Raw genomic sequence first — 23,694 nt, forward strand, 5'->3', positions numbered from 1 at the left:
CGCAAGAGAATTTGTTCGACAAAAAATTTGGCGGCTTCTGCCGCGGTACCATTTGGTAGTGCTCTTGCTTCGGCGTAACGGGTAAGGTAGTCAGTGGCCACGATGATCCACTTGTTACCCATAGACGAAGATGGAAAGGGGCCGAGGAGATCCATCCCAATTTGCTGAAAGGGCAGGATTGGGGGCGGAATCGGGTTTAGTAGTCCTGCTGGTCTGATCGGTGGCGTCTTGCGTCGTTGGCACTCACGACACGTCTTCACGTAGTGGGCAACTTCGGCAGGCAGTCGCGGCCAGTAATACTTCTCTTGGGTTCGACGCAACGTGCGCGCAAATCCGAGGTGGCCTGCTGTGGGCTCATCGTGCAACGCCTGCAGAATTTCTTGCCGAAGGGTTTTAGGCACTAAGAGAAGCTGCGCGATCTTGTTGGGTGCGAAGTTCTTCACGAGGAGGCCATTGCTTAACGTGAAGGATGATAAATGTCGCCTGAACACACCAGGAGGGGAAGCGGTCTTTCCTTCCAAGTAATCGGCTAGCGCTTTCAGCTCAGGGTCTGATCGCTGTTGTTCTGCGAAACTGCTGGCGCTTACCGGTCCCAAAAAGGCGTCGTCGTCATCGTCCTTCGGGGGAGCATCGACGGGAGCGCGGGATAAGCAGTCTGCGTCGGAATGCTTTCGGCCCGACTTATAGACTACAGTCATGTCAAATTCTTGAAGTCGTAGGCTCCATCTGGCAAGGCGGCCGGAAGGATCTTTCAAATTAGCCAGCCAGCAGAGCGCGTGATGGTCGCTTACCACCTTGAATGGTCGGCCGTATAGGTATGGACGAAACTTAGAAGTGGCCCAGATGATTGCAAGGCACTCCTTCTCGGTCGTCGAGTAATTGACTTCGGCTTTTGTGAGTGACCTGCTAGCGTAGGCGATTACTTTCTCCTGTCCGGCACTCTTCTGGACGAGAACGGCTCCTAGGCCCACACTGCTCGCGTCGGTGTGAATTTCGGTCTCGGCGTTTTCATCAAAGTGACCAAGTACGGGAGGGCATTGCAGGCGGCGCTTGAGTTCGTCGAAGGCTTCTCCTTGCGGCGCTTCCCATTTAAAAGGTACGTCAGCCTTTGTAAGCTGCGTCAACGGTTCGGCGATCCGCGAAAAGTTTCTGACAAATCGTCGATAATAAGCGCACAGCCCAAGGAATCGGCGCACAGCTTTCTTGTCGGCAGGCGGTGGGAATTGTGCGATTGCAGCTGTTTTCTCCGGGTCTGGGCGAATACCGTCCTTGCTGATAGAAACAAACGTGCTCGTCGATCGTCGAACAAAGAATGCTCGTCACACTCGGCAACGCTCAATTTAAAGGCTGCACAGAAGAATCTAGATAACGTCGCAAACAGCTACCAGCATGGGCTGGAACATTGTGGAAAGACAAGCGAGTGGCCGGAACCTTCGAGACAGATCTCGGTGCGTCTTGCGCTACAACAAAACTGATAAAGGTGTGACTCGCGACATCGAGCAGTAACAAACAAAGATTACGGAACTGATACGCGGTCCAGAATCAGAGTGATAAGCCTGTATGCCGGCGGCTGTTAAAAAACAACAAATACTGTTTTGAAGGTTTCGCGGCAATATCAAGGGCTCACATAATCCCAAGGTCGCACCTCCCAAGCGGGCACTCCTCGTTATAACGAAGTCGCATTTGACGTAAAAATTCATTCGTTATATCCGACATTTGTTTTAAAAGTGTGCACACAAATTCATGCAAACAATAAATCCAAGCAAAATGCACTCTAATATTGACAACACAAAGGTGCAAAAACTTGGTTTGTGAAGCCTGGTATAAACATGAAAGCTCACCTTTTGTTTCTTGTTGGATAGCAAAATGAACACACAAGTAGAGTTGTTGCCTCCGCGCACAAACAGATTTATTTATACAAAGGTGCAGTATTGGTCATGCCGGTGGCCTCTGCACTGTTTACAGCTCGCTTTTGTCTTTACGGTTCTCTATCATCGTCACTACTTGCATCATTTGCGGGACTTAACGAATTGACGATTTCTTGCTGGTCATTTGGGGTACCACAGCGCCAAAACCAAGTTGTCAGCAGTGACAAAGTCCTCAAACACGACATTGGGAAGTATCAATTGACGCGGTGACAGTGTCCAGTCATTCTTCACAGTGCCTTTACATGCTAGACACTACAACGAAGTCTGTGGCAACATCTTTTTTCGATGCCTGCTCTTGAACGTCCTAAAACTCTTGATTTTTGTTTCATGCTAAACTGCTTCAGGCTTTTGCATGGCCATTTTGGGCAACGGAGTCAACGGACTCGCGGAGTGCAGTGCACTTGTACGGGCCGGTGGGAGTGAATGGTAGGGCCGCGTGGCTTGATGAGATGATGATTCAGTCACATGCCAGTCGCGTACCTCTCAGCTGTTGGTGCTAGTTTTTGTATATGCTTCTAGAGTCGGTATACAACTGAAGTCTGCAGTGACCACCACGCACAGTTCCTCCTTGACAAAAGCAGTCCGCTTTTAAATCTTTTCTGGTTGCCTAAATACGAAGCTAGCTATCGGAAATAATTATAAGCTGAAGAATTTCGATGCCTCTGGCTTGTTTGGTGTAGCCAAATTTTAAAAATTGATTTTGTTTTCTGCTCAATGGAGTAATACATAGGCCTGTACCATGGCCTGTAATGAGCAACATTTTTTTTTTTTTTTGTGTCCTACTATAGATGACAGGGCATACAAATGCACTGGCAATACACTTCTGTGATGGGCAAACCAGATGATCTGTATTCCTTGAAGCTTTTTCTGCTCCTTTATGCATTTAGCCATGTTAAAGTAAAAAAAAAAATATCATTATAACCGATAGAGCGTCAAATTTTGAATTTCAGTAGTGCAAGAACAAAAGCCTGCAGCTCATATACGTTTCATTGTGCTCTGAACATAAAAAGTTTAGGTGTGATCTTATAAAAGTTGGACGTAGGGAATTAAGCCACATGGTCAAATTCCATTTGCGTGGACTGCTGCCGGAGCATATGTTCGTACAGGAATGGACACGAGCTGCTGCCAGTTACCTTGAGTGGTCACACCAAACCGCTAATTGTAATGTTGCCTGAACAGCATGTACCGGATTTGCGAAGTAGCACGCTTTTCTCTACTTTTCGCGAGCAAGTGGCTCATCTTCGGTTTTATGAAAGTAAGTAAACGTCGCTAAGACCTCAACAAAGTCACGCAGTGTTATTTCCCAGGTTGTCTGAATTTTGATTATTCAAAGTCATTCTGATGAACATGCAAAATATCCATGTACCACACATTCTGATCAAGCTGGATGAGTGTGCTATATACGCTGTAAAGTGTTTTAAAAAGTTCCAGAACGAAATAGACTATGAGGGAGAGCAAAATAATCAAAATAAAGGAAGTGCATTTTTTAATAAACAATTGTATATATATAAAATAGCTCAGCATATGTAGTGAGTGAGCTGTGAGCTCGGGGAAAAAGTTTGCATTTGTGCTTATGCACCTCTCTTATAAAGCCAAGAGAACGAAATGAGATAGTTCTTACAGATTTCCATGAATGCATTAAAATGTGAATGATCTCGAGTAGTGCCTCTAACATCTTTTTCATATCAAGGAGAGTAAAACAATTTAAGCTGACAGTGCACTAAGTTAAGTCGCAATGAACTGAAAGACAGAGTTCTTCTTATGAAAAGAAACTCTATGGCCTAAGTTGCCGGTAATTTTCTGTGTTCTCTGGAGTAGAAATGCTTGTAGAAGCAGAAAGCCCATGGAAACGTTTGTCACATGAAAGAGATGGTTCCAGTCGTTCATTGCGACATCCTCCTTTCTTTGTGCGCTAGTAATAGGCCCAGAAGTTGAAGAGTGTAAACAGCTTGTATTCCTTATACCTTGCTCTTTTTAGTTTTATTTAATTTAACAATTGCTGTACAGTCGCTCACAGTTGGCGCGCTGTTGCTAGCACGAAGAAGGAAGCTGATACAGTACTCTGCCTGGTAATTTCACCTGGGAAATAGGCTTCAAACTGAAGAACTACTCTCCAGGCATAAAACATTTTATAGGACACGAGACGTGCATGCTTCGAAATATTCGCACGCGCAGGCTGGTTTCGAAGGCAAACGTCACTTGGCGCAGTGTAGGCACGCAGTGTTTTTGCCTACACACCCACGTCGCTGCTGATTGCAGCACCACTTTTGTTTACAAACATGACGCTTGTCTATATGGCAGGGGTCTCAAACACATGGCACATGGTGCCTGTGTGTTGTGGCCTGCTGGCTTCCAAAATTCAACCTTCTTTTTTCTGAAAGCACGTGCCAACTTCTCAAGTCAGCTTTACCATCGCACCAGTTTTCCAACCAAAACTAACTATTACTGGGCCTCATTCCTAGATGATATACGTTTTTTGTGATCAAAAGAGGCAGTGGCTCCTTAATCTACATGACCAGACATCAGCTGCCTTCAGAAGTGAGACACTGGACAACCCGCCCTCACTCTCGTCTCCTAGTCTACATTTTTTTTCAGTGACTCTCTAGTATTAACTGCTATACTCTTTTAGTAGCTATCTTCGAGTTATACTAGAGTGGCGTACATGCTTGTTTGCTTTTCCACAAAGAATGAGGAGAGTTAATTTTTATGAATTTTGTTTTATTGCTTTTATTTTTCCTTTTGCTCTTATTTATGGTTTCTGTTTGTCTTGTGTTTTCCAACTCCTGGCTCACGATGGATGAATTTTCTCAATATGGCTCATTTAGCAACAATAAGGCAAAAGCCTTTAATGCCTCATACTCATGGCCGTGTCCGGTGTTCTGTTCCACTATAGCTGTCAATCATCCTGACTTAGCTACATCTGGCATGTGAGAAACGTATCTTAGTTCTCATCTAACATCATGCCAGCACGGTTGCCATGGAGACCGCAACTGCTAGTTAGTGGCAGATAGTGATCGATAATGATAGTTAGTGGTAGTTAGTGATAGTGACAGTGATAATGATGACAGAGGTTACTATGATGTCATCACCTAGTGATGTCATGACCGGATGTGACATCACGAGGCGATTCATGCATATACGAAGCTGACCCAGTCGGGCGTCCGATCCAGGTGTCCGTGCGGCGCCTTTCATTTGGCACTTTCTCGAACGCTACACCACACAGCATGCAAAAGCAGACGCCGCTGTACAGCAGGCATCGGCGGCATTTCAAATTGGTTTACAGGAAAGAAAAGGCACAGTATCTATCGCAGTTCTTCGCAGAGACCTTAACTGAGCCGTGAGGAAAAAGGAAGGTGGGAGTGGAAAAAAAAAAAGAGAAAAAGAAATGCCGTAGTGGAGGGCTTCGAACCTCCGCACTATAGATAGACACTTTCGCCTCATTGCACTTTAGTGGTCCAAAGTGCCTCCTAGAATTATTATTTTGATATCCCTGGTATATGGTGCCAGAGATGAGGTTTTCCTTCTGGAAGCAATTAGAGAGGCGGGCCAATGCGTAAGCGTTAACGTGGTTGCTGCCTTGGCGATGTCAAATGGTCAAATTGTAATGTTGAAGTGCCAATGCTTAGCGCGTCAATTTCATTCCCTGTGGTATGGTGCTCGTAAGGTACGACAACGGGTGGTGGTCAATGACTGTGGTTACCTGGTCTCCAGAAAGCTGTTTCAAATTTATTCACATCCCAGATCACACTCAATGCCTGTATCTCAATCGTAACCCACCTCACCTGCCAGTGACTCATGAAGGCAGTCAGAATTCCTGAGGTGTTCTTAGCTAGCTGATACAAGCAAACTCCAAAGTTAGTTCTGACTGGCAGTGCTTTACTGTGCACAAGAATGCTAAATTGGGCGAGTTGGTGCATTCGCATTTTAGGAAACGTCGCGCAAAGAAGACAAGGACAAAAAAAGAAGGAAACACACACGAGCGCTACTGTGCGTCACTATGCATCAGTGCGTCAAGGACACCGGATGGCTTCGCCGCATTGTCTGGTCATAGGTATGTGAAGGAAAGTCCTTTATAAAGCTCACATTATGTTCTGAAAAAGTAGCTCGTAAAACCTGAACCAGGCATATCTGAGACCACCGTATGCAATGTGCAGTAAGGATGCATGTGCACACATTCACCTAAACGTGCAATTTCTAAGATCAATTTGTATGCATCTCATATTTAACCTTTGTGCACTTGCGGCAGTTTTGCCCTTCGTTATGGTTAGCTCTGATGTATTTTGAGTGTGTGCATGCTCGTTGATTACATGGATGCTTAGCTCATTCTAGACATTAGGCAGAGTTGTACAGCAGTACAGGTAACTGAATTTAATTACTTTTTGTGTCAATATACTGTCAGTCAGTGCAGTTGAGACCTGCCAGTGATGCTAATGAATGTGGAATAGCAGCTGGAGCAGATTAATAAGAAAAATAAGTCAACTCATATGTAAATATTTATACAGGCTGTTTCATACTAGAGAGAAGTTGGGAGCGCGTGACCACTGTGCTTTAAGAACTGCTGCTACTGTGAGCCGGTGAGAATGGGAGGCAGGAGGCACATCACAGAAAGGGCAACCAAACGTGCTTATGCACGTGCACCTTTGCCCGCCATTTCTCTCCAGCTTTTGGCGGCAGTGCTCAGCAAGTGCGGTGGTCACGTGCTTCTAATTTCCCTCTAAGTATGTGACAGCCTTTACATGTACGAAAAGGGCATATGCCCAAAATGCTAGAAATTAATATTATATCGTATAGATACATTTACAACTTCACTGCCTTAATTTTGAGTGGCAAAGAAAAGTAGCAAACGAAAATAATATTCCTGGCTGTAACATTAAGTAATGACAGTATGGAAATATGGGCGCTTTATCAAATCAATCATACACTCAAATCACACACTTTTGGCCCCATCTGTTGTTTGGTTCGTTGTTTTTTTTGCTCTATTCCTAATTGCTTCTTCATATATTTTCTCTGTTTTTCATTAAATTATGCTATCCTGCCTCTCTCACACACTTTTATAAGCGCACCAAGTATAGAACATGGCCTTCAGTAAAGGTTTTGTGCACGACAGACATAATACTGCTTACATGTTTGCCTCAGTTTGAGTTTGAATTAACATTTCAGCAAGTTTATTTCATTACTAGTTGGTTCATGTTTTAAAGGGAGAATCTTCTTCAGTATACACATAAATGGAACAAGACAGGTGCTAACTCATAACTGTTTACATAGAAAGAATGAGCATACATATATACACTCTTGTGTAATCATTCCTCATATAACTTTGTACTCAATCTTACACTCGTGTCACCAAGAAAGGCTCTTCTTTTTGCTGCAAGCACACAGAAGTGTTGTTGATATACATATGAGCCTTTTCTTTTTATATAAAGGGCTTCCAAATTAGTTTGCATGCCAGAGTGTCACAACTTAGTATCGTTATATTGGTCAACTTATGTAATGTGGTTTACCTTACCACATGAAAGAGCCAGTTGATGTACAGCCTCGTCCACTTCTAGCTATAACACGGTCACTGCTTTCAAAGCGTCATTGCGTCCGAATCGGCCACGCAATTTAGCTTAGTGGCAGGCCATGTGAAGCAACACGCCCGGGTCCTTCTGTGCTTGCATCGCTTTATATCGATATATGCCTACGTCGGACGCAATGTTTCTTTGAAAGCAGTGACCGTGTTATAGCTAGAAGTGGACGACCCTGTACAACGCTGCTGGCTCACTTCACACATGGATTGGCATGTTGCTCCTTGTATCCAACATTTTTCTCTTTTGCAATCATTATACGGGGGTGCAGCTCTGCAAATGTTAGAGGTCTGAGAAAACAACCAGCACTTAGTGCTTATTTGCAACATTTTTAAGATTGTGGGACATTCAATGAACTTATGGCATTGTCAGTGCCACTTCATTTTTTTTTTTTCTGTGTTTCCATTCGCCCTTTTACTTTCTGCAGCAAGGTCTCAGCAAATGACGCTATGACATGCTGCAGTTACCCTGGTTTTCGTGGTCTGTTAATCTGCTTTTAGAAGCTATGTTCTCTCATATGAGTGCAGGACTTGTTTTGTATCGAATATAAGAATTAATATTTATTCCTGTCATTCTTGCCTGTACCCGCCATGGTGGTGCAGTGGTTAGGGCGGTCGACTACTGTGCCCGAGGATGCGGTATCGAATCCCAGCTGCCGTGGCTACTTTTTGATAGTCGCAAAAAGCAGTGCGCCCGTGTGCTGTGCGATGTCAGTGCAAATTAAAGAATTCCAGGTGGTCGAAATTTCCGGAGCCCTCTGCTATGGCATCCCTCATAGCCTGAGTCGCTTTGGGACATTAAGCCCCATAAACCAAAACCAACCATTCGTGCCTGTGTGCTTCTATAGGGGATAGACGATATAAATGTATGTGATAGTGGCCTGGTAGTATTCCTCCTAACATGAAAAAGGCGTACAGTCGTGAGCAAAAGCGGAGGTCGAGAAAACTGCCTCAAAACTTTTTCTAGCAACAGCTATCTAAGATCAAGATAATAGTGGCGATGCCCCATTTTATCCACATGCTTGTGTCGGCGTCGCTGTCTCTTATGCTGTAGCTAGATGGTATTTCGAAGCAGATTTCCCGAGCTCTGTCACTGGCTGAGTGTTGTATACCACTTTTGCTCACGACTGTACATTTAGTTAGCATTCTGCTGTGCTTCTTATGAGATGAACATAGTGGTTCTCCTCAGGAGAATTATCAAATGTGTTCACAGAGTCCTGTGAATAGATCTGTCTGTTGCACAAGTTCGATTCAGTTACCTGACGTAGCAGGTCTTGCAAGAGAGCTTTGGATGCTAGCTTTTGCATCTGTACTGCCCACTGAACAAGAGATCCTATTTCCGACAGATTCTGATAGGTAGCAGAGGCCTCTTTTGCTTTGCTCTGTATTCTTAGAAGTCACAGCTGCTTTTTTGTGAAAGGCCCCAGTGCATTGCTCACAAGTCAGCTTTAAGCTCAGCCTGCGTGCGACGTAGCCAGCAACGTACACAGCATTGCAGTTCTCAATTTTACGTTCTGGGGATGCTACTTGTAATGTATTTCTCAGTGGTCGTAGATGCAGTGCGCCGTAGAACGGTATTATGTTGTGGGTATTGCCAGTGCGGTGCCATGTGAGGCTAAAATGAGTGTGTTAGTCAAGGCTCGAGAGCGAAATTAAAACTTGGTGGTCTCTGGGGTTCAATGCTGCTGAACCAAATGTGGAGTGATAGTTTTGCAGTAATCGTTTTCTGCAGCTTTATGATGCTGCTCAGTTTGCTCATTGTCTGTAAGCCTCACTGTGGAGGCACATTTTGTGCTTCTGTTGATGTATGTTTGGTGGTAGCACTTCACTATAAGGGGGTAATGTTACTTCCCAATGTAATTCCCAGAGGCATCATCACAAAGTTCATTTTGTGGCACTATTTCTTAAATGCTGTTGGGAATTGCTGTATTATGGAATTATCGTTGTGGCCACCCTGTGCTCTGATTAATGCAAGAAAAAAAAGAGTTTAAAGAACAATAGACATCAAATTTTATTGGTATTTTTCTTCTTGTTAATAATGCGTAAGTCATTCCTGCATATCGATCCGCATGCAGTTTTCGCCTACGCTCGCTAAATATTTATAATTGAAATTTTTTTCTCACCAGTTTCGGTTTCAGCAGTCGAGAGATAGCTGCGACATCACAATCACGTTTTGATGCTCTGCATGAAAAAACAGATTTAATCGCCGATTCTGCACCTGTAGTGATTCCTGTTCTTGAGGCAGGCTAGCTTTATTATTGTAGTGAATTCAAACGACATAGGAATGATTATATTGCTGTATTTTCATCCCTCACGTGACTTGACTGTGAAGGAATGATTTATATAGTATTGCTGTATTTTCATCCCTCACGTGACCTAGACTTGACTGTGACGTCACAGCCATCCTTCGGCTGTTGAAACTGACACCGAAACAGCGAGAAAAGAAATTCAATGATAAATTATTCAGCAGTCGCAGGTGAATACGACTGGTGATCCGTGTAGAGTAATGTCTTAGGCGTCATTACAAAGGATAAAACACGAACCCAAAAATTAAGTGTTTATACTCCTTTAAGATGATCTTGAAAATCTTGTGAGCTGGTATGTATTGCTGTATTCTTTTTTTTTCTTTTTTTGCAAAACAAGGAAGTTTTACAGTGCAACCAGACTTTTCATGCATATGGTGGAGCCCAGAAAACTCGTCTTTCAGTCTCTCTCTATTATGTTACACCTGTTTACAAACTTTTTCAAGGAAGAAAAGAACTGAGTGGTGAAATCAGACATGCTTGGTATTTTTCTTCCATTCTTTTCTTTATTTACTGTTTTTTTCTCCACTCCTTCTGGCACATGATTCTAGAATTCCAAACATCACGTATATATTAACAATAATCAGAAATGTTCCCGTTTGCTGACAGCTTAACACTCTTCTAAATGTACTGCGTAACACATGGGAATTGCTGTGTTGCTATTGGCTGGTTCGTGACTTGTGCGCAAATCTTCATAAGTTGCCTGCACCACTTGATGTATGCCTTTTCCAGTTTGTTTGCAAGGTGTAGGCCTTCCTTTTCTTGCAGTGTATGCAGCATTTCTTTGTACTTCCATGCTACAACTTTGGAATTATGTTCATTAAGGTGTTCAATGTGTGCAAAAGCATTCCTAACTAGCTTGAGCGTATGATTTGTATTTAGGAATGCTGCCACTAGTTCTTGATTGGTAAGATATGTTAAGGTTGTTCTCTGGCAGGTGATGTCCATAAAATCAGAGCCAGGTTTTTAGAACATGGCTGTGTTAGCAGGTGCACCATCACAGGTTAGAGACAGTTACAGCCCCAATGTCATGTGCATAGAGTAAGCCTTGCTTAACCAAATTTGCCTGTTGTTAACCTACCACCTCTTCAGCAAGAAAGTACCCAAGTGGTATCATCCAGTGGCCATTGACAGAAACTGCCATTATTGCGAAGCCAGCCGTTGCCTGTTGTAGACAATCATCATCAACTCCCTTCGACCCTTCGACGGCCAGCCTCCCAGCCCCTCCTTTCAGCTCCCTCTCACTCCCTCCCAGTAAATCAAAAAAAAAAAAAAGAAACACCTTGTAGACAAACGTCAATTTTGTGCCATGTGATTGTCCGCCCAGGACCTGCAAAAATATTCTTCCTCCTTGCACAGTGTTGCCAACAGATCTCAGTTTTGGTTTCGCAACAGTTCAGTTTCGCTGTCAGCAGAGTTATTCAGAGGCTTTTGGCACAAGCGTGGCGCAGAAGTAGGCAAAAAAATCGACTTTGTAGTAACATGTAGCAGGATTTCTGATCTGGCTCAGTTTGGCGCAATTGGCGCAGCAGTTCCACCACTGACTGGCTGTTAGGTGCATGACCGGTTTCAAAACACACTTAACGTACTGTTTTAAAAATGTACTTTCAAAATGACGTTGCATACTTTGTCGCAGTGTTCTTCAAAGCACACGTCAACTGTGAACAAACGGTTTGGTTTTTGGGGTTTAACGTCCTAAAGCGACTTAGGTTATGAGAGACGCCGTAGTGGGGGGCTCCGGGAATTTCGACCAACTGGGGTTTTTTAACGTGCACTGACATCGCACAGCACACGGACGCCTTGCTTAATTAGCCTCTATCTAAAAGCGGCCGCCGCGGATCCGGTCCCGCACATATGGGCACAGCAGTCGAGCTCCCTATCCATTGCACCACCGTGGCGGGGCATGAACGAACGGCTGCCTGCATGGGTACATAATGAAACTACAAAAATTGCGCATGCAAACTAAATTTTCCAAACATCTCTATGGGTCGTGCTGCCGACTGCCGCCGGTCACCGCGTAACTCCCATGCGCACATATCGCAATGTTTTAAAGACGATATGAGTTTTCATACTTTTGAAATCTGTTCTAGGGTTTACCCGCCGCTTTTATTCATGTAGGGTCGACATCTGTGAACGGTGAAATGAGATAAGTTTTTAAAGGGCCTCTGAAATGTTGCTTGGGGTAATATTGTAATGCAAGAAATCCATAGAGGTGTTATGAGTGTTCGAGTCTAGTTTGACAGCTTTGCGTGGAACGTATAATCCACAAATAATTTTTAAAAAGTGCTTCTGACGACCGCTCGTAACAGATTAGGGCGACATATCCCCGTGCGCACGGCGCGCTAACCTCACATGTGACGTCGCATGGGCTTGCTGGGCGCGCTCGCTCATTGGACGCTCCCTAGTTAAGCGGGCGGGACAGGGCGAGTTGGCGCCCTTTTCCCTTTCTCCCCTCCCATGTCCGGACTCTCTAATTCCGTTATTTTATTCCCATTACTAATGCGTGGTGCAACGGCGGTGATTCCCTCATAAGAGGAGACAGTTGCCACGTCCCCCCTCTTCCACTGCCCTGCCTTTAAGGCGCTGTCATGATTCATTTTTTTTTTCTTTTGCGCGCCGGCGTGGGCTGAGTTGAGGGGGGAGAAAAGGAGAATCATTTTCAATCGCCTGTATCGTCAAGGCTAATAAACGCAGTGCCGACAGTGGACGCCTGGCGGCGTGCACGGAAGCTAGTGTGATGGCGGAAATAAACACAAGCAACCCATCCCCAAATACTGTGTTGAGAAACCGTTCAACGCGGTCTACTTTGCGTAGGGGCCAAATGCCCTTTCTCAGTGGCTCCTACTGCTGGTAATTTGCAAAAATATATGTATTTTGAGCCAATTAATACAGCAATGCTCATTTTTGCCATCAAAATGCCAAAGAAATACGCCGGCAATCAAAATTATGCTTTAGAAACGTAAACCTAATGGACCCGCCGCGGTGATGCAGTGGTTGGGGCGCTCGACTGCTGCGTGGCCAAGGATGCGTGATCGAATCTCGGACGCGGCAGCCGCTTTCCGATGGAGGCGGTTAGCAAGGCGCCTGTGTGGTATGCGATATGAATGCACATTAAAGAACCCCAGGTGGCCGAAATTTCCAGAGCCCTCCACTGCGACGTCTCTCAAAGCCTGAGTCGTTTTGGGTCGCTAAAGACGACAGACCATAAATTAATGGATTGGATGAATTATAAGAGCGTCCCTATTGAAATAGGGTGGGGGCAGGTTCCACCATGCTCGGCTTGTCTTGAATGTTAACTATTTCGTCATTTCAGTTACTAAATTTTTACTTCTACACCCTCTGTCTGCTTTTCACCAACCAATCTTCCAACCGATTTTTGCCAACGTGTACCGCAGATTCATTCGCCCGACCACTGGTGTCTCTAAACCCTACAGCCTCAGGGAGAGTGACTGCGCTTGCATCGATATCCGGATGAATACTAACACATTCGAGTATGATATGTTCAACTGTTTCTACGGATTTACCGTAGAAACATAATGGCGCCACCATGTTCTGTTGCTATAAGCACAGTCGTTTTTGAGGAAACTTACGTTTAATCCTGCGTGTGGTCTGCTGTCTAGCAAGACAGCGAGTAAGGGCATGTGGTAACTGGAGACACATATATAACTCGTGGTTACATTTACGTGTAGTGCAAATACCTAATCAATGCAAGATACACTTCCGGCATACCAGTGGCTCGAAGTGGGTTAATTGTGACCCCGAGTAGTTCGCGCATGAACACTGGTAACAATTCTTATTATGTTGACGTTATAGTAGCCGCAGACGATAAAGGTAGCGTTCAATGCCCACCCAGTAAACAAATAAAAAAACAAAAAAAAATCAATTGGTCCAATTGACACGTTTCAGTTGAAAACAACAGGTCAAAAACCAGTTGTATTCGCCACCCATTGGGCTCGACCATTTGATATGAATTGGTGCTTCCAGTTGGAAATAACTGGGGTCATCCATCAAGATAAAATGGTTCGCCAAACTGCATACTTATTGAGCCCAAATTGTTTGAACTGACACAGCGACAAAAAAAAAGAACGGAAATTTAATTTCGAGCTTTTCTGGAGGAGTGCAGGATTGCCAACATTTATACAAGTGGATTCGAAAATACAATAATTACAAGGTTTTACAGAAATTAAAAGACAGCACGCATCACACACACAGAAAATAGGTTCAATGTGTATACGCACATAAATGAGGAGTTTTTTCTTTTTTTTCCCCGCGATTTTCACGCGTCGAAAAGTGCCGCGCCGACGCGACGCCCAGCTCGAAATACATGGAACGACGAAGCAGCGCGAGCGCCGCCGCGGAGGACTCGATGCGAATGCAAATGCATCAGCGAGCGGAAATAACCGCTGAACGCGGTACGTAGAGAATCGACGCTGTCCCTTGAGTTAAAATCGCGAAAGGGCTTATTCCAACGCTACTGTGCTAAATGTAGAAAGCGTATGCATATTGTGCTCTAGAGCACTATAGCGTATATAGGTCGCACAAGGATTTGGCGGGCTCGAACAAAGATACCACGGAATGCCCGCTCTGATACCAGCGGCACGGTATTTTGTTTTTTCTACACATTTCGCTTCAGGGAGAAAAAAAAAAAATGTTGCGATCCGAGAGTAGGTCGTATACTCACAAATAAGCGACATTCCGTGCTTGATGAAGCGTTTATTTTCACAATAATCACGTTTCTGTGGCCAAACTGCCGCACACCTTCCTTCATGCGCAAAAAGGCTGACTAGGTGTGCGCATCCAGAGCGTTAAGGATTTGTCAACGTTTACGCACCCTTTAGAGGATTGTCTCAATCTTGACAGTTATTTCTTTTCCGCCACTACAAAACTGCATGTGTGTGGGTGCGCGCGTGTGCAAATAGCTCATGCGCAAGCGCTCAGTATATTTGCAGCCCCGCATACGGTACCCTTGGACATTTTCATTACAATGAGGAATGCATACGCAAAATCCCTGCAGTGCGCTGCGAAGAAACATACTCACGGCTCCGAGTCCCTGCGTCACTTTGATTAACCTGCCACCCCGCCAAACCACCGAAGAAAAAAAAGGAAAGCAAAGATTGCGAACGCATGGAATCGGCGCTCACTCTATATCCCTGCGCAACGCGCTTTTTGACTGAGCAGCGCCAGCAGCGCGCCTCTCTCGAGGGAAAAAAAAAAAAAAATCGTCTCCCAGGATCTGCAAAAAATATTCTTCCCCCTTTCCCTCCTATCAGCACGGGTCTTGAAAGAAAAAGGCGCATCGATGTTACCGTGATGTGCAGGACACCCAGAAAAGAGGTCAGAATCAGGAAAAGGTACAGGAAGAAGAGATCAGGCTGGCCAGGAATATGAGCACCAATGCTGAACTGCTTTTCGCAAAAGGCGTCAAGTCTCAAAATTTTGGAGACGTTGGGAGTGGACAAGCCCTTCTGAAGAATGGAGAGGAAAGTCTCGCACCGGCACTGTCCAAGCTGGAGTCGCTAAGGCAAGAGAAGAAATAGTGCCTTAAAGTTGCAGTTTTAAGGAGCGGCAGTTCTGAATTTTTACAGGAAATTTTTATTAAGACAGCTAACTACCTTCTTTCCAAGGTTGCAGTGTTTATAGGGTTGTTGCATATCTCATTATGCCTTCCCTCTGAATAAAAACGGCTTTGTTTTTAGCAAAACCTCCTGTTTGCTTAATTTGGAACTTTTTAAGGAAAGAACAACACTTTAAACTGCATTTGAACTTGAAGCTTGTTTTTGCATGGCTGTGGTCGTTATAGCCATCTGACCAATTGGGTTCCAGAAATAAAACAAGCCTTCTTTATTTAAGCGTCTTGAGATTTGAAATTAGGCTACAAGAATTTTTTTTTGTATTTACTACAAAAGCTCAAATATTTGCTAAAAAATGCCATTTTTCCTGCTACAAAATTTGAAACTTCTGCTACAAACTGTGATTTTTTTTAAATCGATATTTATTGCCTCAGGGCAATAAATATCGATTAAAAAAAAAACTGCGATTACTTCTGTTACAAAAGCTGCTACAAGAAGCCAGTTGCTAGTTCCATCAGTGCAGCGACTGTTTCAGCTGGTGTTTCTCCGAACAGAACCAATTTCATTAGCACAACTCCTTTACCCATAGAGTTTCTTACTCTTACCTAGAGGGAAAGCTGTGCTGCCGTCTATGGGAGTTTGCATGGAGTTTCCAGACGGCCAGTTCAGCCACCATGGGCGCTCAAAGCATCATGGGCCGGAGAGCTACCGAGTGCAGAACTAAAACTTTTGGCCAAAACTAATGCAAAGATAAATGTTGTTTTACATAAATAATGTCCTAAGATTGAATATTGTGACTAAATTGCAAAAAGAGAGAGAAACAACATGTCAGTGTGATATTTATCCAATATAAACAATGGCTCTTTCTCCTATTGGCTTAGTTTTGAGCAGCACAAATACCAATATTTTGCACTTAATAGGCAAAATTTGAAATAAAAAAAACGTTACAAAAATATTTATGGTAGTGCAATCGCTGAAGGAACTTTTTGGAGGCATTTCGGGAAACAAAAACCATTTATTGGTGACGTCTGCATTTGCGCCTTCGCTACTATGGCTTTCGCGGTCTATGTACGCACCTCCAGATGATGATGATGATGAAAAAGAAACATCGCAGTAACGCCACTCCACGTACCCTAGAAAAACCGTCTGTCCCGCAACAAGTAGCACACCGGCCCATGATTCTTAGCGCGCCCATGGTGACTGAAGTGCAGCGCCCTCATCTTTCCCTCTAGTTAGTGTAAGGAACTCTATGCCTTTACCTCTAATTGTGTTTTGCAACACCAGTGCAGCTGGTGTATAGGTTAAAAAAATGGCCCTGCTGTCATGTGCGCTACACTGGCTCGGAGTACGGTCGATGAAACTCGACAGCCTGGAATGCTCTACGTGAAAAGCAGTTCTCAAACGGCATTACAAACTGACGAAATTATACTGCTCACCGTCGCAGACGATACTCCGGGCTGCCCCGCCTTAACGCAATGGTATTTCGGCTGATTTGGCTGAAGTCCTTAGCTTTTTAAATCCACACGTCCACGACATGAGGGAACTTGTGTCTCGAGATCGGAGTCAAGTAGCGGGTCCACAACAGGCCGATGATAGTTAAATGACACGCAGCAAAGGAAACAAACACGGTATTATAATGACTTTTCTTGAAATTCAAAATATCACATTTAATAAGAAAGTAGCCTTTTTCAGTTGTTTTAAGAGAGAATGGAAAAAGAATTGAACAATAACTTACTTTTGACGGCTATCGAGCGGGGTGAGCAGTTTGTTTCTGCTTGTTTGTCATACCGTTTGCGTACTGCTTAGCATGTAGCATACTACAGGCTGTACAGTTTCAACGACCTCACGTTTGAGCTATTATAGCGCACGTGACTCTATTTCGGACTCGAGAAGCTTAAAGGGACACTGCAGCACTTTTTGCAAAAGTTGGGCTTTCAGCAGAAAGCCATAGTTTGTCATGCTGCGAACTCGAATATCAGATTAAAATTAGGCAGAAGAAAGCAGAAATAGCCTTTTTTCAGCAGAATTACGCAGCCCGCGCGACGGGGTGCACCGCGGGGCGCGTCGCCGCCCGTGATTGGCCGAGACGTCGCCTGACGACATTCTGAGGACTGGGAGAAGCTGCCGATGCGGCTCCTTCGCTGCGCTGGGTTGATCGCAGCTCTCTGCGGCTTTGTAAATGTCATTATGGCATGCCATTTCCACACGAATGACCATCGGGGTTTTTACCGCATGTATCCGTACCAGATACGCCCGCAAACGATGCAGCACTTCCGTTGTGGGGAGCGTAGATTTGGCGTGAAAACTTGCTTTGGTTACAGTGAGGCATTTTGAAAAGTAGTGTGTGTCATTATTAGTAGAAACTACATGGCCCTCAGCGAAACCTCGGTCCGCATTTTCCTGGGAAGGAAGGGCAGCGAACAATGCCCTAGCCGACTACCTCCGTCTCAGGCCTCTCGCCCCGCCCGAAAGGTCATTGTGAAAAATGAACCCAAAGCTTGGTGTACCAAATCCTGCTTTGAATGCCAGTCGTGGTACCTTAGGGAAACGAAGAATGCTATAGAAACGGTGAGACAGTACACAGCTACCACCAGACAAATGAACAATAAGCGAAGCGCGATTGCGGACCTCTGCAATGCATACGAGGCACTGACAGGGCCATTGTGCTGGAGACCAAGTCAAATGCGCGCAGAATGCTGCTTGAGTCATACGACATTTACCAGACGTTGAAAGCCTTTCCTTTTTATCGTACTGTCGCAATACACGCTTAGTGAATTGACGGCTGACGTATGCTGAAAGCCAAGCTGCAGCTCCTCCGCACCCATACCTTCACGAGAAAACCGTGTTCCGAAATGTGTTTTCTTACAAGAGCTTCGTCGTTTTCATTTCCAACTTAATGTGCATCCCCACACAAGACAGGGCTATGTAAAATGATGAGGCACCAACGGGTGAAAATTCGCAAGGCCATGCATGTGAACAACTTCGATGATTGATTGCTTGGACGCACCGAAGGAAACCTCGCTCTTTGCGCTCCTTACATGAATGCGCCTATATCCAGCTGAGCGGTACACTCCTTATCTTCTAATAATGCTCCCATAAGGGTTCCACGAATATATCAGGCACGTGCCGTGCTGGGAACGATCTGGCAGTCTTCACAACCTAGCTTCGACACAGCAGTGCTAGTTCGCAAACATCATCAGCGCGTGCTACTGTTGAGTTGCCCATGTTTAGCACAGAAGCCATTGCGCGAAGCTCTTGCGCAAAAAAAAAAAAAAAAAAAAAAAAAAAGAGAGAGAGAAACCGAGACACGTGAATACAACCATGCGCCGATGCTGTCTGACCGTCCCATCATGAGATTGCAGTCGCAGAGATCGCAGATGACGGTGCCGACTGTTTTGTACAAGGAAACAGAAGGAACCGCGTCATGGTTCAGCCATGCCTTTTTGTCAAAGCCCTATAGAAATCGCGTTAGAAACAAACTGCATGTAGTCACAGTTACGAAAATGCTTCGAGTAGAATGTTTCCTTTGGTCGGCTTGAATTTATCTCTCTTCTCAGCAACGCCGCATTGCGCCGCGTGCTTTTAATACAATGGAAGATTACATCGTCGCGTCCATGGCTGTTCGTGCACCCGAACACATGCAGAGCCGTGTTGTGTCAGGTGCACAACACTAAGTTGACGTGCTTTGTACGTCCGCAACGCATGCAAAACGAGGAACAGCGCACGCCGAAAACCCCCTCCGTTGGCTCTGATTGCCGCCGGCTCCTCGCGGTGGCATCACGACGGACAGAGAAGCGAGGTTTCTCCCTCCGCTTTCCTCCTCTGTAGCTGTGGCGCGGGGCGCGGGAAATTTGAATTGCGCGCTTTCAGTCGTCGATTGCGCAGGTGTTTTCTGCATAATCGAAAAAATAACTTCACAGGCATGATCAACAAATAATCTACTTCAAAAGCCTGTAGTATTGGTACATTTAAAAACCGCTGCAGTGTTCCTTTAAGTACTGTATATTCGGACAAACACCGGCGTTCAAGCACGCACCTACTGCCCTTTAAAAAATGTAGCTTCGAAATTACATTCTAGTCTTCAAAGCAAACGCCAACTGTGAACGAATGAGTGCACGGTGAAACGAGAAAGACTGGATTATTTTTTTCCATGGGTCACGCTTCGGTCCAGTGCCGCGACGGCCAGTTGACTCCCACGCACACGCATCGCGTTGTTAAAAAAAAAAAGTTTTTGAAATGACTATTCATATTTTCGCAATCTGTTCCTGCGTGACTTTTGTTCACAAAGGAACAACACATAGGTGCACTGTGAAATCATAAAAATGGTTTTACAGCGTTCGTTTACATATGGGGCACCAATCCAATCATGGACTAAGTGGCCACAGGTGGCGCGCACGTCACTCCGGAGTTAGATGTGCACTGAGCCTATGCTAAAGCACTCTAATGAGCCTTTTGTGGGTATGCCCGGCTTCACAGCACACCTTTATCGGATCATTGTGAAAACAGGTTGATTTCGAAACGACGCAGCACACTGTCACACTTCCAGGCGCTCGCCGACTATTGTTGCCTTTATTGGTGCAGTCCGAAGTTTTCATTACTTTGCGTTTGTTTCTGTGGGTCGCGCTTCTTAGTCAGACCCCCTTTGTTTCGCGTTTTTTATTTTCTTGATGTGTTGTTTTGCACTTTCACGTCTGTTCTGGGATGGTTACTCTGCACCGAAGGACAACACCATAGTAGCGCTGTGCAGTCAGTTAACTGATTAGAAATATTTTGGTTCAGTCTTTTCACCCCAGCTTGCCCAGCCGGGTGACAGCAGCCGCACGGTATGCATTGCTTATGCCACTGACCTGTGTCGACGCTAATACACAAGCAGAAGCAGCGTTTCCGGAATGAGGCATCTTATTAATGCCTCTGATGGGTCGTCAAGCTTCCATTTTGGCCTAAAGTATAGCTACTGAGGGCAGCCCTCCTCTAATGCTCAGGGCCTGATGATTCGCATTCGCCTGTCAGCGTCATGTTTTCTCTGATTGGTTGTCAAAGTCACGTGCTTAAAACTTGTGACTCGAAACCGTGAGTTTACGTTGACTTCAAAGTGTCATGCCCTTGAAAACTTATTTTAACGTTTTCAAAACCAGCGAGGCACCAACAAAAGCCGTGCGGAAAATCAATTTTTGGTCTCGCGTCATTTCGATGTCAAAACGAAAAATGGCTTCCTAAATGCGCGGCAAGTTTGAAGCACTTGGCTCCGAGTGACACTTTTTGAGAGCCAAAGAGGCAATGTGGCGCTGACATGATGGAGTACGCATCGAGGAAGGAAAGCTGAGGTGAGGCCCCTGAGAGAAAACTGTGACGGAAATCGCGCTTTTTTTTTTTTTTTTTTTTTTTGCCGAGTGGTCACATTATCCGGCCGCCAATTCAATAATGACTTCTTAGTTGCTGTTTACGGACCTGGCGGCAGCACCACGGCGTACCATTAGAGTAAGGGTGCGGGCTAGTTTGTGTGGCAATACGTATTCGTACCAGCGCAAAACAGCAAAAGACGCGGCCACGAGGACACACAAGCGCTGGTTGTGTCGCGCTGGTATTAATACCTGATGGTGCCATCAGAGGCGTAGCATATGCGTGTGCTTTCGCAAACTGCTCGAGCCGGTGTCTTTGGTTGTGCTGACTGGCCTGCGTTCGTGCCGATGCCAAGCTAAATCTCAGTGCAAGCCTGCTGAAACTGATGATAAATGATCTATACAGGAGAAGCAAAAAAAGTAAACCTAAATATTAATGTGCACACGACTAAGGTAATGCTGAACAGCCTGGGAAAGGAACTGCAGTTTAAAATAGGTAGCGAAGCGTTGGAAGTGGTAGGCGAATATGTCTACTTAGGACAGGTAGTGACCGCAGATCCAGACCATGAAAGAGGAATAACAAGGAGAATAAGATTGGGATGGAGCGCATTTGGCAAGCACTCCCAGATTATTACTAGCAGCTTACCGGTATCGCTAAAGAGGAAAGTATATAACAGTTGCATCTTACCTGTACTCACCTATGGGGCTGAAACGTGGAGGCTAACCAAGAGAGTTCTACTTAAGTTGAGGACAACCCAGAGGGCTATGGAACGAAAAATGGTAGGGGTAACATTAAGAGATAGGAAGCGTGCAGAGTGGGTCAGAGAAATAACTCAAGTTACCGACACTGTAGTGGAAATTAAGAAGAAGAAATTGACATGGGCAGGACATGTAGTGCGAAGAGAGGATAACCGATGGTCGCTGAGGGTAACAAACTGGATTCCAAGGGAAGGAAAGCGTAGCAGGGGGCGGCAGAAAGTTAGGTGGGCGGATGAGATTAAGAAGTTCGCAGGGGTAAAGTGGATGCAGCTAGCACAGAACCGGGTTAAGTGGAGAAATATGGGAGAGGCCTTCGCCCTACAGTGGTTACAGTCCGGCTGATGGTGGTGGTGGCAAGCCTGCCCGAGTCGTGATTGCGGTGATTGCTCGGCGCTGTCTGGGTTGGAAACTGCCGCTGTTCATTAACCGGGATTCAATACGGCGATGGTGAGCGTTTAGTGCGGATACTCGCATACTTCATACTCGCAGCGTTCGAGCGGTCGCAACTTGTGACGACAATAACTAGCTAGCTATAGTTTTTCAGCAACTGAGTCAGTATGTTTTTGTACTCAGAGTATCCAAGCAGTTTCTGGATTTTCCATTATTCGGGTTTTGTATACGGCACTGCTTTGAGTTTGACCTGTTTACTAAGGCTTTAACTGTATTTGTAGGCGATAAACCTGAGACTATAGGATGTAAGTACTCCTGCAATTTCGCCAAATAAGGCCTCCTAGGAGCACCCGTCCACTGTCGCAAAGCGACACAGGCGAAAGTAACGATGGACACTGCATACCGCGGCCTGTTCCGCAGAAAGCGAAGTTTCCATCTGGCGATTAGCAAGAGAGCGAGGTCGGCTCAGAGACGACGCAGTCCAGTGCTTTAGCTGGAAGCAGCTGACCGTCTCGATTTCTCGACTAGTTTAGTTTTCAGTGCCTGAATGCCGGCCAGAAACCAGGCGCCAATCGCGCCGGTCCCTGACAGGCAAATGTAAACAAGGAGATCGCTCGTACAGGATGGTGGCAAGCTTCTTCCCGGCTCCAAAAACTGTGACGTAAGGGCCCGTCCTCTAAACTTTCCTTCCTCCGTCCAGGAAGGCGAAGGAATCGGGCCCTCGATTTAAAATCTGTCATGCATCGGTGGCGCTGAGAAGAAAAAACAAGCTTGGCCAAAACCGAAAGTTTAGATGTCAGCCTGGATCGCGAAACGTGTTCCAGCGCACGCAAAATCGTAATGAATTTTTACTCCAGCGGTCTCAAAAGACGTGAAGCACTCCCGGCGGCTTTTGGGACCTGCTTTCAAGCGCGTGATGCGTCGGATCACTGCGTCGTCCGTAATCAGGCGACGGTGCATGCTGTGCGCAGGCTATGCTTTTTCTCCACAAGGCCCCTTCACACTCCCAGCGAGTAATAAGCAACATTTCTCTCCGTCAAAAGCGAGCTTTTTCACTTACCTTTTTGTATAATCGTGTTTTTTTTTTAAGCTTATATTTTCGGCTAAATGTGGTTTTTGCGCACATTTCATTGCACTTATTTTAGTCACATCAAGACCAAATGTGGCATGCATAATCTCTAAAGTGCTTAGAATGCAGCCATGTATACGTCTTAATGCAGTCAGTGATAGTTTGGCTGAAGATGTATTACATATACGCCAACGAGTAAAAACTATACAATGGTTATAAAATTGTCTTAAAGCGGTGCATTCGAAGGTATTGACATTGCTTTGCTCAACTTTACGCATTCGAAATGATTTGAGAGGCAAAAGAAACCGTTTTGAATTGCTCTATAAGGCTACTGCCATGTCTAGCAGCCGAACAAGCATGCAGTATTTTTGACTCATGCATGACACTTAGAAAGGAAAGCATTGGGTTACCTTAGAAACATATTTGGAATGAGGAAATCAAGCTCTGTAAGTAGTACAGTTTCCGTTCGCTTAGCATGAATATTAAGGAAACAAAATTTTCGATGTTAAGAGTCACTTTTCCTTCTAGGTGCTACCGAAGAAACCCGCCCCAGAATGCGAACCTTCGTCTGCGCCAACACTCCGTCGCTGCCGCGCGGGCGTCCTTGGTGGAGGCCGTCTGCGTTTTCATAAGTGCTGCGACTGCCCTGTTTGGTGACGTGTTCGCCCAGTTTACCCACTTCTAGCCCCCACTTGCGCGCGCGGCGTACCGAGCGGAGCGGCGGGTGAATTTCAGAAGCACTTCCGCCATCGCGCCGATGGTTCCGGCGC

General features: G+C 45.3%; 1 protein-coding gene across 2 annotated transcripts in view; it reads left to right on the forward strand.

Annotated features, from left to right (window-relative positions):
* Positions 1–23,588, forward strand: part of Pstk (Phosphoseryl tRNA kinase) — a 54,901-nt gene extending 31,313 nt beyond the window's left edge. Inside the window, exon 6 of one of the 2 annotated variants that reach the window (XM_084590994.1) lies at positions 23,453–23,588. The gene's annotated coding sequence lies outside the window, so the exon portion shown is untranslated. Of the gene's footprint in view, positions 1–5,856; positions 7,852–23,452 lie in introns of those variants that run through there. The other variant, XM_084590995.1, reaches the window with a different exon arrangement.
* The last annotated feature ends 106 nt before the right edge of the window (positions 23,589–23,694 follow it).

The sequence above is a fragment of the Amblyomma maculatum genome, chromosome 1 (genome assembly GCF_055883805.1).
Source record: "Amblyomma maculatum isolate TAMU_Amacu chromosome 1, ASM5588380v1, whole genome shotgun sequence".
NCBI classification, from domain to species: Eukaryota; Metazoa; Arthropoda; class Arachnida; order Ixodida; family Ixodidae; genus Amblyomma; species Amblyomma maculatum.